The sequence below is a fragment of the Polistes fuscatus genome, unplaced genomic scaffold, assembly GCF_010416935.1.
Source record: "Polistes fuscatus isolate 324 unplaced genomic scaffold, CU_Pfus_HIC Scaffold10, whole genome shotgun sequence".
In the NCBI taxonomy this organism is placed as follows: Eukaryota; Metazoa; Arthropoda; class Insecta; order Hymenoptera; family Vespidae; genus Polistes; species Polistes fuscatus.
The window spans coordinates 1,916,197-1,929,065 of NW_025112998.1; the positions used below are offsets into that span (position 1 = coordinate 1,916,197).

Here is a 12,869-nt window from a genome sequence, read left to right on the forward strand (position 1 = left end):
GAACCTATTAATTTAATTTTTCCCGAGAAGTATTATGGGATACAGATGATTGAATTCTTAAATTCAATTTAAATACAATTTTAGATAAAACATATTAAACTGTATGAATTTATTTAATTATCATGAACATACTTTCATAAATAGTATCAAACTAAATTCTTCATACCTGATATATAAATGTTCATTTTATTAATACTTTTGTAATAACCAATTCTAAGGTGAGAATCTTTATAATTCTATCTTTAACTGACATGTATCACATATTTCTATTACTTAAAAAAAAAGTGTATTCGTTCGAAATATACTGATTTCACAAAGATAACTATCAATGTGTAAACGATAACGATGTATTAACCTGTTGTGTTGTTGTTTGTTATTTTTTTATGTTATATAAGAAAGATGATAGAGATAAGGAGAGACAGGGGGGTATATTATATATATATATATATATATATATATATATATACCTACATATATAGAAGAAGGTGGAAAGAATGATTGAAGCTTTAGATCTCCGTTTGCAAGCTCAAAGCCTGGCATAACGGATTACACCCTATCACGTCCAATATGTCAAGCGAGGTGGACGACATGGAGTCGAGTATTATATCGCAAAAATAAAATAGGGGTTCTGTGTCCTCTCTCACTCTTTCCTTCTCACTCTCCCTCTCTCTCTCTCTCTCTCTTGTTCGCTTAAAATATCGACGACGATACTTCGATACGCGAGCAGGTGGGACGTGATACGGCTATTATTCGCACTTTTCTCCAAGAATTATGTATTTTTCATATAGCACGTAGCTCCAGATACGAGCTGGATGTCACTGAATGCAAAAGCAAGCGAGCTTAACTTTACTGGTAGAGCAGCAAAAATCCTTTCGAAGTATATAGAAAAAGGGTGGGAGGGAGGTTAAAGGGTTGAAAAAGAGAAACGTCACCAAGATTCGAACGTGTATCAAAGTATGTGACGGCTGAATTTTAATGCAAACGACCAGACAACGCAAGACTTTTTTTTTCTTTCTCTCCCCCTTTCGCGTTTCGAACAAGTTGATTTCAACCAAAAATTCTTTTCGGATGTCTGCGAATCACAAATAAACGAAGGTTTAAACGTCTTTATCAATTTTCAACGATATCTTTCATCCTTGGATATTTATTTTCTATTTAAATTTATAATATATGAAACGTTGATTTTTATCATAGAATTTGATGGAAAAAAAGGTGCTAGAAATATTTGTAACACTCGAATGTTACATACAAACGAATATGTAATGTATCAAATATTTGAAAAATTTTTTGTTAGTTTTGTTAGTTTTGTTAGTTTTGTAAAAAATCAAAAAAAGAAAGGAAGTCAAAAAACAACAATGCAAAAAAGTTTATGCAATTTTGAACGGAAAATATATTTTTGTTTTCTCTCCCTTCTTCCCCACATTCTCAGCGCGCAGTAATAGAATATAACACACGAAATGTAAATACAAAATATTAAACGAACAAGTAAATAATATAATCTCGGATTAAATTTCATTCGATGAACTCGCGGGAAACCTAATACGCTTTATCGTTCAACCTAAAACATTTTATATAATCGTTCAATCGCGTTACAGTATTACCAATAGATTTACACAATTCAGCAATAGTAATGCATTATCCGATAATAGTAATTAATTTTATAGGTTAAAAGAGAGTAAAAGAGAGAGAGAGAGAAAGAGAAGAGATATAAAAGCTTTTTCCATAAAACGAACGATTTTCAACGAGTGAAGAAAAAAAAAAAGCAAAAAAAGAAACGTTCGCGATCTCATGATCAAGATGTATTTCAACGATCTTCCTCCTTTCTTCTCGACATCTTTTCCCTTTCGGCATCCCCAAAGGTGTCTTTAGCCCTTTTTTCTTTTTTTTTTTTTTCTTTTTTGTTACTTTTTACCAACGAGTAACACGAAGCACAAATAACATTCTCGCCTCTCCCACCCACCTCACGTATCTCAACCACGCATTCATTTATCAACTTCTTTTTCTTTTCTTTTTCCATTTCTTTCTTTCTATCTTTCTTTCTTTCTATCTATCTTTCTTTCTTTCCTTATCTAGTATATATTCTACATTCTACATGTACGCATATAAGTGTATACATACACATATATACATATACTTAGAAATGTCAGAGGCTAAAGACGGTATTTGTATCCGGTTTGCTTTAGATCCCAACTCCCACCTCTTCCCCCATACGTATAGTATAATACACGTTTATATGTACGAGATAAAGAAGAGAGAAAGAGAGAGAGAGAGAGAGAGGGAGAAATAAATAGAAAAGGACTATTCACGCCTTTTGGGAAATCGTGGGAAGAAAACACGGAGGACATTACCTACTTACTTAGGAACTTCTGACCCTTCACATTCAGACCCATCTATATACGAATCCATAAGAAATCCAAGCGAATATTATAAAATATGAGGGAAGCCTTTTTGAAGAGAAAAATATTACGATGGTGATGAAAGTAGTTTTTATCAAGTGGTCCTTTAGGGGACAACTTTTGATATTTTTTTTCTACTCTAAATATATCTCTAACACTTATATGTTTTACTTATGAATATATAAGTTAAGCGAAATAGAAATGTAACTCGATGAATATTTTGCAAGTAAATTTCAAGAATTTTGGAAAAAGGGTCTAATGATATAATACAGTAAATCAATCTTAAACAATAAATATCGTGTATTGATTTTGCATCAAAAAAAAAAAAGGAGCTTATGGGACAATCTAATATATATATGTACAGAGTAAATAAGGTCTAACGATAGAAAAAATTGATATTTGGATTTATTTTATATCAGAATTATATATATATTATTTTTTAGTAGTAGTTGTAGTTTATTTCAGTTTACAGTCAAGAAAGTAAGGTTGCTTTACAATTGCTTTTTCCTCTATTACGATATAAACTTTTTACGATGCAAACTCTTTTTACAAAATATTTTGTAAAGTATAAAATAAAACATAAAATCAATTTTTCTTATTTGTGGACTCAGTCCATTGTCTTAATTAACAGCACACACACACACATATATATTCCCAAACTTGTTATTTCAATTATGAAGAGTAAACTTTGCAGCATTAATAGGTATTCAAAGTAACTATAACTAATATGATTAAATAAGTAGTTATATATCGTGTTAATGAATCTACCAGCTGGTAACCACCTAATTTCTTTCTTGTAAAAATGTTTTGAAGTTAAAAGAGTAACAAAAAAAAAAAGAAATAAGAGACCTAGTATATATATATATATATAGGGAATGTGAAATTCGCGAAGACGCGTGTTTCAAATGTCAGAGGAAAAAGCTCAGAGATCGAGAGACGTACGTACTCTTTCTCTCTTTCGCTTCGATCAGCACTGGCGATGCTCTTTGAAGGATTCTCAAGCGTAAAAACATTTTTCCACTTTGTTGAAGATAAAGCTTGTAGATATGATATATCTTAGTATACTCCGAGAGAGAAAGAGAGAGAGAGAAAGAGGGGGTGCAAGGTAAGGAAGGTTGGAACGATGGAAAGGGGTAAAAAGGGAAGAAGGGGTGGGAGTTTACGCGTTTCGGGTCACGTTTTACGGCGCGATTATTCGTAAAGTACACTCTTGGATTCTGGCACCAAGCTTAGGAGCTCATTCGCTAACTCGTTCGTCAGCGAGTGCTGTTAGGCTAGTCGAGTGCACAATTTTTCGAGGACGAATCCGTAAACTGGGTATATGCGAATGCGTTCGAAGGACATTGCTGGAGTTTTTCTCTTGGTAAAAAAAAAAAGAAAAAAAGAAAAAAGGAAAAAAATGGAGGGATACTTGGGGATGATAGTGGGGATAAATGAGAGCATATTATTTTTTTTTTTTTTTTTTTTTTTTCAACGATTTTCATACTTTCAACTTTGGTACCCGACAATCGTACGATCTCATGCTTAACGTTCTTTAACACGAGTTGTATATTACGGATGTGAATCATTTTCATTCGTGCGATATTTTAACTTTATTACTTTTTTTATCTTTCCGTTTTCGTGGCCTTTTTTTTTCTTTTTTTTTCTTTCTTTCCTAGGCTTTTTCTAGATATGTTTCTGTCAGGTATTTTTTGTGGTTCTTTTTTTTTTTTGGACTGATTGGTATGAAATCAGAGTGTTTAATCATTATGAATTATTTTAAATGGATATTCAATTTTATTATTAAAAATATTTGGACAAATTCTTTTACGTCTAGTTTGCGTTTTATCAGAGAACAATGTTTTAACTCCAATAAACATTCTTTGTTGGTCTTTGTCTACTGATATATTATGATACTGTGATTTTCAAATAGAAAAGCAAACACGTAGAAAGAACGCGTGCCATTTATCGCTACTGGTTTGAGCTAATATTATCGTTATATAAAAGCCACGTACTTTGGATCCAATAATGTTTCGGTACGATATGCGGATTTAATATCGTGGTTAAACTTTATCGTTTGGAGGAGTTCACGTTCTCTCTTTTACTTGTATGATCATTTAAAAATCAAGTAGATTTTTATACTAGATTTTTACTTTAATGAAACATTTTTCTTTCTTTTTTTTTTTTTTTCCAACGAGTTATACATTTTCTTTTACAAACTTTTATAATTATTTTTTTTTTCATACTCGCAGATAATAAGATTTTATTACTAGATTTTTATATAGACGAATAAACGCATATGGTAAAATGAATTTGACGATAAACGATTGATAAAAAATCTTTTTTCCTTTTTTCTTTCTACTTTTTTAACAAAATTGACTTTATTTTGCTTCATCTAGTAAAACTTCATTTAGGTCGATAAATCAAGAGGGTAAGGGGATTAGAGATAATTTACTTTATTTGTGTTAGAGTCGAACACAATACGTGAGACAATACATAAATGAGAAATTTCGTGAAAATTGGATAGGGGGGAGAGAGATTTATGTTAAATACCTTTCCACAATCTCTAGATCATCATTTTCTCGATCCATCCTATAAATCTTATAAAACGAAAATTGTTGTCTATCTTTTTGAGACAAACACTATAAGAAATTTAATCCGACTGATATTATTTTCCTTTTATTATCACATTTTTCTAAATTTCCTGTCCACCTTTCTTACGAATCCTTTAATAATTATATATTGGATATGATTCAAAAAATTTCATACAATATATTCGTTGTACGTGTGTATGTGTGTGTGTGTGTGTGTGCGTGTGTGTGTATAATGATTTAAAAAACTAATTACAAAAGTCAATAAAAAAAAAGAAAAAGAAACAAAATAAAAAGTTAGAGATAATCAATCTAAACTGATTTATATTTTATAACACATATTTTTATATGAAATTTTGCCTCCCCTATTTTTTTTTATGAAGCATTTTATATCGAACGGGCTAGAATTTCTAATGAAGCTGAGATGAAGCAGAATTCTCATTTCTCATCTTTCAACCCCTTAAAATAAGAAACAGTGAAATGTTGAAATTCGTATCTATATAACTATACATATATACATATATATATATATATACGCGTATACACGTGAATCGACTATATATTTCCTTCATCTTCGAATAAATGGGAGAAATATATACACACACACACACACACACACAAACACAAGTATACACAAATATAGGTGAATTTGCGAGTCAGAAGCCGATTTATGCGCTGGTAACGTACGATTTCGCTAGCTCAGCGATCGTCCAGTAACAGCACGATAAGCATCATTGTTGATGCAGCTCGCATTGCAGTTCCTGGATCGATCGTTGTTACGACAATGGTGACGACAACGACTCTGAGGAGGATGACAACGAGGATAACGAGAAGGATGTTTCGTTGTGTGGATACACCGAGGCTACGCCATTGCACCAGCGCTAATGTACCATGCTCTTGCTTTACCATTCGCTACAGTTATTTGTGCTTGGACTTGATTCATGTTTCTTCTTCTCCTCTCTCTCTCTCTCTCTCCTATCTCTTGCTTTTTTTTCCTTTTTTTTTTTTTATATTTTCATACGCGTTCTATCTATTTTTTTTCCTTTTTATTTCAAGAAAATAGAAAAATGGTAGGAGATGATTTTATTATTTATGTTTCACCATCAAATTCTAGTTGTTGTCAATATCGAAATACTTCTATGACGGTCAAAGCCTTTTTTGAAAATGTCGTTGAAATTGAGATGTCTTATATATATCTATATATATAGTATTTGTAACAGTGAAACACTACTAACTATGATACACCAACATACATCCAACAGTTTATCTCTCATCTTTTTCTTGCTATCATCCGAGATGTCCCTTCAAACTGTCGGTTGGTAAGTACCGGAACAAATGTATCTTTTGTAACGTGCAATTTCACGAGTAAAAAGAAGAAACGAGTAAGAAAGAGATAGAGAGAGAGATAGATGAAATGTGTATATATATATATATATATATGTATATGTAGGTCGTTTATTAGGCTCAGCTTGCTGTCAAAGGACACAAAAAGTATGTAGTTAAATAAAAGAAATATGTATGAATCTACCAGGTGTGTTATTCTTTGTTAAAAAATTAATATTTTTATTTTAAATTTTGTAAATGTATAACCATAAATTCGGATAAAAATAATTAAAAAATGTATAACCATATTTTTAGACAGAGGTAGTAATAACAAAAATGAAGTTAATGATGATGGATTTTTGGAATGTCGAGCAGTACAGATTTTTGGAAAAGGGAAACTTAGGAAAGTTTGTTGTCTGGTTTAGAGAATTTTTGAGGATTAGAAAAGGGTTTGCAGGAAATGAGATGCGTGGTTGGAAATAAGGGGGATCCTGTTTAACAGGACTTTGAGAAGGGTATGCTTAGGTTTAAACAGTCTTACAGTGATCTATAGTGTACAAGGGTTTGTAATCATAATAATAATAATAATAATAATAATAATAATGTATAATCATGATAATAATACTATAACGATAAATATAATATCATAATGATAATATGATTATATGATATTAGTTCTTTACACGTTGCATATTGTTTATTTCGCGTTTGCAAATTAGTTAGATTAAATAACAAGAAAATTTATTATTATAATCTCTGGATATGACATAAAATATGATAAATGATTTTTTTTGTAATAATTTAAGGAACGAATTTTTTTATAAAAAAATGTCTTTCCTTTTAAATCCTTTCTTCTTTTACATCGAGAGAACGACGAAAGCGTTTCTCTGAAGGGAACAAGGTCGCATCTGTCATTTGTTTTCGAATTGTCTAGAGAGAAAGAAAGAAAGAGAGAGAGAGAGAGAGAATACAAGTAAGCTCGTTCGGTATAAAGATAAATCGAAAGATCGATATCGAAAAAGGGACGATTCTTCGAAACGGAAGAGAACCTGCTGCTACTATCAAGTTGGACTCTGTCCGAGTGGAGAAAAGTAGAAAATGAGCCACGAGGTGGTCGTATAGTTTTCCGCACCATTTATTTCCCATCGATTTCCTTCTTCACTTTCCTATTTTACCTCTCTTTCTTTCATATTGCTATTGGTCCTCCAAGTATTGTCATCTTCTTTATCTATCCTATATATATATATTTCGAATATTTTAGAGACTATAGGGGGATGATTTTATGAGAAGATATTACTAGAGTCAATTGTTGTAAAGAAGTTATAAATCCTTTTTATGATATAATAAATTTTGTTGTTTATTTTTTTTTTTTTATTAGCATATTTATTTAAATTTATACATTTCGTTTCGAGTAGAACCAAAATTTCCTACGTATATTTTGTATTTTAAATGTTTAACTTTTGTTAATTGAGATTAATGAAGAATTCATGAAATTTTGTGATTTTGTTAAGGTGTACAGTAAGGAAATATTGCAAGTGACATTATAATACTCGAATCTTAGAGACATTTACTTACAGTAATTGTATTTGATATATTTTGTATTAGAAAAAAAAGAATTATGAAATTGCAGTAATTTAAAAAGAAAACTTAAAAATAACACAATTAAAATTTATATATATAGTATATTAAATTTAAGTGATTTTATCGGGAAATATATGACAGAATGTTATCAATGTAATGTACGATGAAATTATTGTAATAAACATTTTTTGTCATGGATAAATGAAATACCGATTACTAATGAGTACTCTCAATCAAGCTATTTCAAATACGGTTTATACTATTAAACACGTTGTTTATTCTATGTGCTGTCGCTCATTTCGATAATTACTAAACTTTCTGTTATTTTACAATAATCGATATATTTGTCGATTTTAACGGGTTTAGAGCCATGCAAGGAGAATAAATAGTCATGTATTTGTGTGTATAATCCTACAAATAATGCATACATAAACATATCCCTTTCACGTTGGATAACTGCAAACTGGACATAATGCTTGTCCTACATAAAATTTACAAGAACGTTTTTCGAGCAACATTTCAAAGATAAAAAGTTCGTCGAGGAGCTTTCAGTATTCTCTCTCTCTCTCTTTTTTTTTTTTTTTTTCGAAAACTATCTCGCGCTCGAATAAAATAAGCGCGACTCTTAACCTAATAAAAAAGAAAAGAAAACACATTTTGCACCGGTGTTTGACTCTACTACCCAGAAGCTTGCTGCTGCATGCCAAGTACATATTTAAAAACATACGATGACGTCATCCCTTAAAGTTTCTTTATGTCCTTTATAACATTTCTTTTTCATTTTTTCCGATTTATTTTTTTTCTCTTTTTTTTTTTATCACAACTAAAACTAAAAGGAGTATGAATATAAAAATAAACTTTTATTTTATTTTATATTATATATGTTCAGTTACACTATAAGATAATAATTTATAGTATAATATTGCACATATATTAATTATATCATATAACATTTAAATTGCAATATTTTATAATCGGATAAAATCGAATGCTAATGTTTTATCGAACGAATGGGAGACTATTCGTATAAAATAATTATATTAATTTGTGTGGACAAAAAAAAGTTGAACCATATATATATAAAAAAATATATATATATACATATAATTCACGTAAGATTTATTTTATATATATTTAAGTGTCGTGTCAATCCGTATTATAAATCTTAAAGATAACGCGTCGAATGAAATAGAAATAAAAAGGAAAAGAAAGGGGCTGAGGGGGAGAGGAAACAAGTGCGTTAAGTTATACGCACGTTTCGTTCCCAGGTATGGAAGCAATTTGTAGCTTTTATTCGGTCGTATATTCGAGAATATATGTTGTAGGACACGCGCGTGCGGCTCGCACAATGTTACGTTCCGCACGGTCTAACTCCTTTGTTTACGACTTTCCAGAAAAATGCCAGGATACAAGGGTGTATACTTTTTTTTTTTTCGATTTTTATTTACACGCGCACGCCCACCCACCCGCACATTTTTATACGACGCGAGCAATGGTATATATATATATAATAATAGAATAAAGTTTTGCGGGAAAAGTGATTTTTTTGGTTATTGTTCTTTTTAATTGTATTTATTTCTTTTTCAATTCATACTGATTTTTTTATTTTTTATTAGAGAATATCCGGGAGGAATTATTTTATATTTCGTTTTGTTCGAAAACTTACCGCGAAATTTGATACGTACATAATATTTCCAGAAATTCAAATTAATTATTATATCGAAAATATATTTCATCAATGGAATGAATTTTTGTTTATTGTTGTAACTTTGAAGAATGATTGCAAATTGATTGTATACATTATTTTATTAATATTATATTAAAATTGTACAAATTTTTCTAATATTTATTACAGTAGGTAGAAATATAAATGTTAGTAAGAAAATTATTCATAATTATTGCATATTGATTTATTTGAAACTTAGCTTGTATTTCTGGAAGTATTGTGTAACATATACTTATTATAACTAACAAAGTATTTCGTGATAAATGTTGAAATACTTTCGCGAGTCACTGTATATAATGAAACCTACTTTTTCTTAGTCTGCGAAAAGTCTTCGAAGAAAGTTCGATAAGCCTATCGACAGGATATATCCGATAGTCGATACCATGCAACAGGTGAACCTTTTTTTGTCTTTTCAACCAGTTAATAAAGCACTCAAACGATTATTTTACCTCATTGAATTATAGACAAATTTTATGGATTATTTAGAATATCTATTCGAAAACAAATGTATGCGAGTTAAAAATATAATATACATATGCAAAATGTTTTTCTCTCATCTCGGATTTATCTTTAAATTTGTATATATTGTGCATTTTTTTTTGCATGTGTACATTAAAAATTTGCAAGAAAAGAAAAATTAAAGTCGCGTATTGCTTTAATGAAACAAAATGATAAATAATAGATTAGTGTACATCGATGATGTATTAAACAAGTTCAGTTTTCTATTGATGACATGTATAGTAAAGTCAAAGGGAAATCCTTTACTGTCTCAAAGGATTCCCCACAAGTTTTGCTTATTATAAGCTTTGGGTCTCTTGGGTAGGTAATCGCTAGGACTTAACACACCAAACATAATACTCTTAAAATAATGAAAGAGTCAAATCCTTTGAATTTTTGTCTATAATAAAATGTGATATAAATGTTGTGTATAACTTTTAATATTATTAATAATTAAATATTCGAACATTACGTGCGTTATATTATATCATATTTCACATGTTTATTGACTAAAACTGATAAATTATGTTGGTTTCATACATTTGTAAGAGACACGAATATTACGATAATTCGACGATTATTTAAGACAATAAAAAATACGAATAATTTTCTTTATTTTTCGTATGACATAAGAAATTGTAAAAATAAAATAAAAAAATAGGATAGATATAAAAGTTACGAAGGCAAATAAATATTTAGAAAGAACTTAGGTAGATTTCATTTGGACAATATTTACGTTTAACGAAATCGAACCCGTCCGCGGGCTTAACCGGTTAACTTTATTTCCATACGACTATCTGAGGCTCAATATTTGAATAAAAAAGTCAACCGCGTTGTATACGCGGCAAAGCTATACGAACTCTTTTTCGGATACGTCGCAGTCGTGTAAAATTAATGTGCATGCATATCACTACTACCACCACCACCACCACCACCAACGTTGAAAATAAAAAAAAACACACGTTCGCGATGAGAACGCAAAGTCGTCGTTTCGCAGAAATCATAAAAGCGTGAAACTTCGGTCGTGTCGGTCGTGGATGCGTTCGTTATCGTTAGTCAATTTTTGACTACTATCGAGAGAGAGAAAGAGAGAGAGAGTGAGAGAGAGAGGGGGGAGAGGGGGAATGTTAACCGTGGTTATTGATGACCGACTAATGAAATATTTAAACTCTTTCAGAACATATTTCATTCGATGTTACCGAGTACCGATTTCAAAATTATCGTGTAATTGATATATTTAGATTGAAAAGAATAGTCCCTCGTTTTATATTTTAATTCTTTTTGCGCGGAGAAAAAAAAATAAAACCAACAAACCCAACTATCATTTATTCCACAGTTTGGCAAAACAAAAATTGATTTTCGTACCTGTGGAAAATATCGAATGCAATGATATTTCAACGTGACAACGATTTTTAAATCAATACAGTTAGTATTTGTTTGTTTTTCCTAAAGGGTTAACATAGATTTCATTTACTTTTTCTATCTTTCTCTATACTATTGGGATAATAGTAAAAAATAGTGATAATATATGATATATGAAAACTAGCAAAGATATAAGAAAAAAAAATGTTAACGCGTTGACAATTGTCCTATTATTTTCAATACCCTCCCTTCACCAAAAAAAAGAGAAAGATAAAGAATTACATGGTAAAAGAGTACAAGAATTCGAAGAAGAAAATGAGAGAGATAGAGTAGGAAGTGTATAAGTGTGTGTATCTATCTATCTATCTACCTATCTATATGTGTGTGTGTGTGTGTGTATACATATATAACTAGAAAAGGACAGAATGCATCGTTCGTAGTAGCAAGAGGATATGGCCAGAACGTGGTTCGCCTTTCCAACATGGCTGCCAAGTTTCCCGTAGAAGCTATGAGGTTTATCTTATCCTGACCTTAAACCTCCCCTCGACTAACCGTTGCCTTATCTCGAAAAGAAGAGCCGCCAAGGCGAGTCTATGGCGAAGAAAGACGAGCTTCGAGGAAGAAACTGCACCCCAGTTCTGGAAACTATTGCGGATGTTGCCAAGCTTTGGGGGCTAACTATTCGCTACTTTTCGTCGAACGAGACCTAAACTTATATACCTACTTACTTGCAAATGCAACCAAGAGGAACAACCCCTTATTTTTCTCAGATGAAAATCTTTTATAAAAGAAAAGAACTTCTTCTTCTTTTTTTTGCCTCGAGATATTTCTTTCTTTTTTTTTTTGTTCTCCTATACACACCGTCAACTCGTTATTTATCTTTTCGTTAATCGGTTTGATTTAATTTATCAATTGTTGTATTTATATTTAATTCATTTCTTTTCTTTTCTTTTTCTATATTACTTTTTATTAACATTCTATTATTAGCACCCTTAAAATGCATCCTACAATTTGCACCCCTCGGTGCACGAGAGATAGGGGCTCGGAACTTTTCAGCCCTTATTCACGTGTATTAGACACAGTACGTTTTTATTATATATTTTGATATCTAGCAAATCGAAAGCTTTTGACAATAGAAATCATAGGAGAACACGTAGCAGTTAATTACACACGCATGTACGGATATATTAACGGTCGCGTGCGCGCACACGCGCGCGTGACTCGTTGATGGGGAGTGAGACAGCCCCCTAAAAGCGAGACAATCAAGGAGCTTCGATATCCTAACGGAGAGGAGTTTCGGATACCTCAGGATAACGTTCGAGAGGGCTCGTAGTTAATATTAACATGGTTCTATAGAGGAAGCGCGTGTTACTCCTACGTAATTTCTAGCTAAACGTGCTAAAGGACGAGGGC

The 12,869-nt window shown here is 31.1% G+C and overlaps 1 protein-coding gene across 7 annotated transcripts in view; it reads right to left on the minus strand.

Annotated features, from left to right (window-relative positions):
* The window catches only part of LOC122526003 (lachesin-like), a 217,462-nt gene that overhangs the window by 226 nt on the left and 204,367 nt on the right, over window positions 1–12,869 (minus strand). The gene's annotated exons all lie outside the window — the stretch shown is intronic.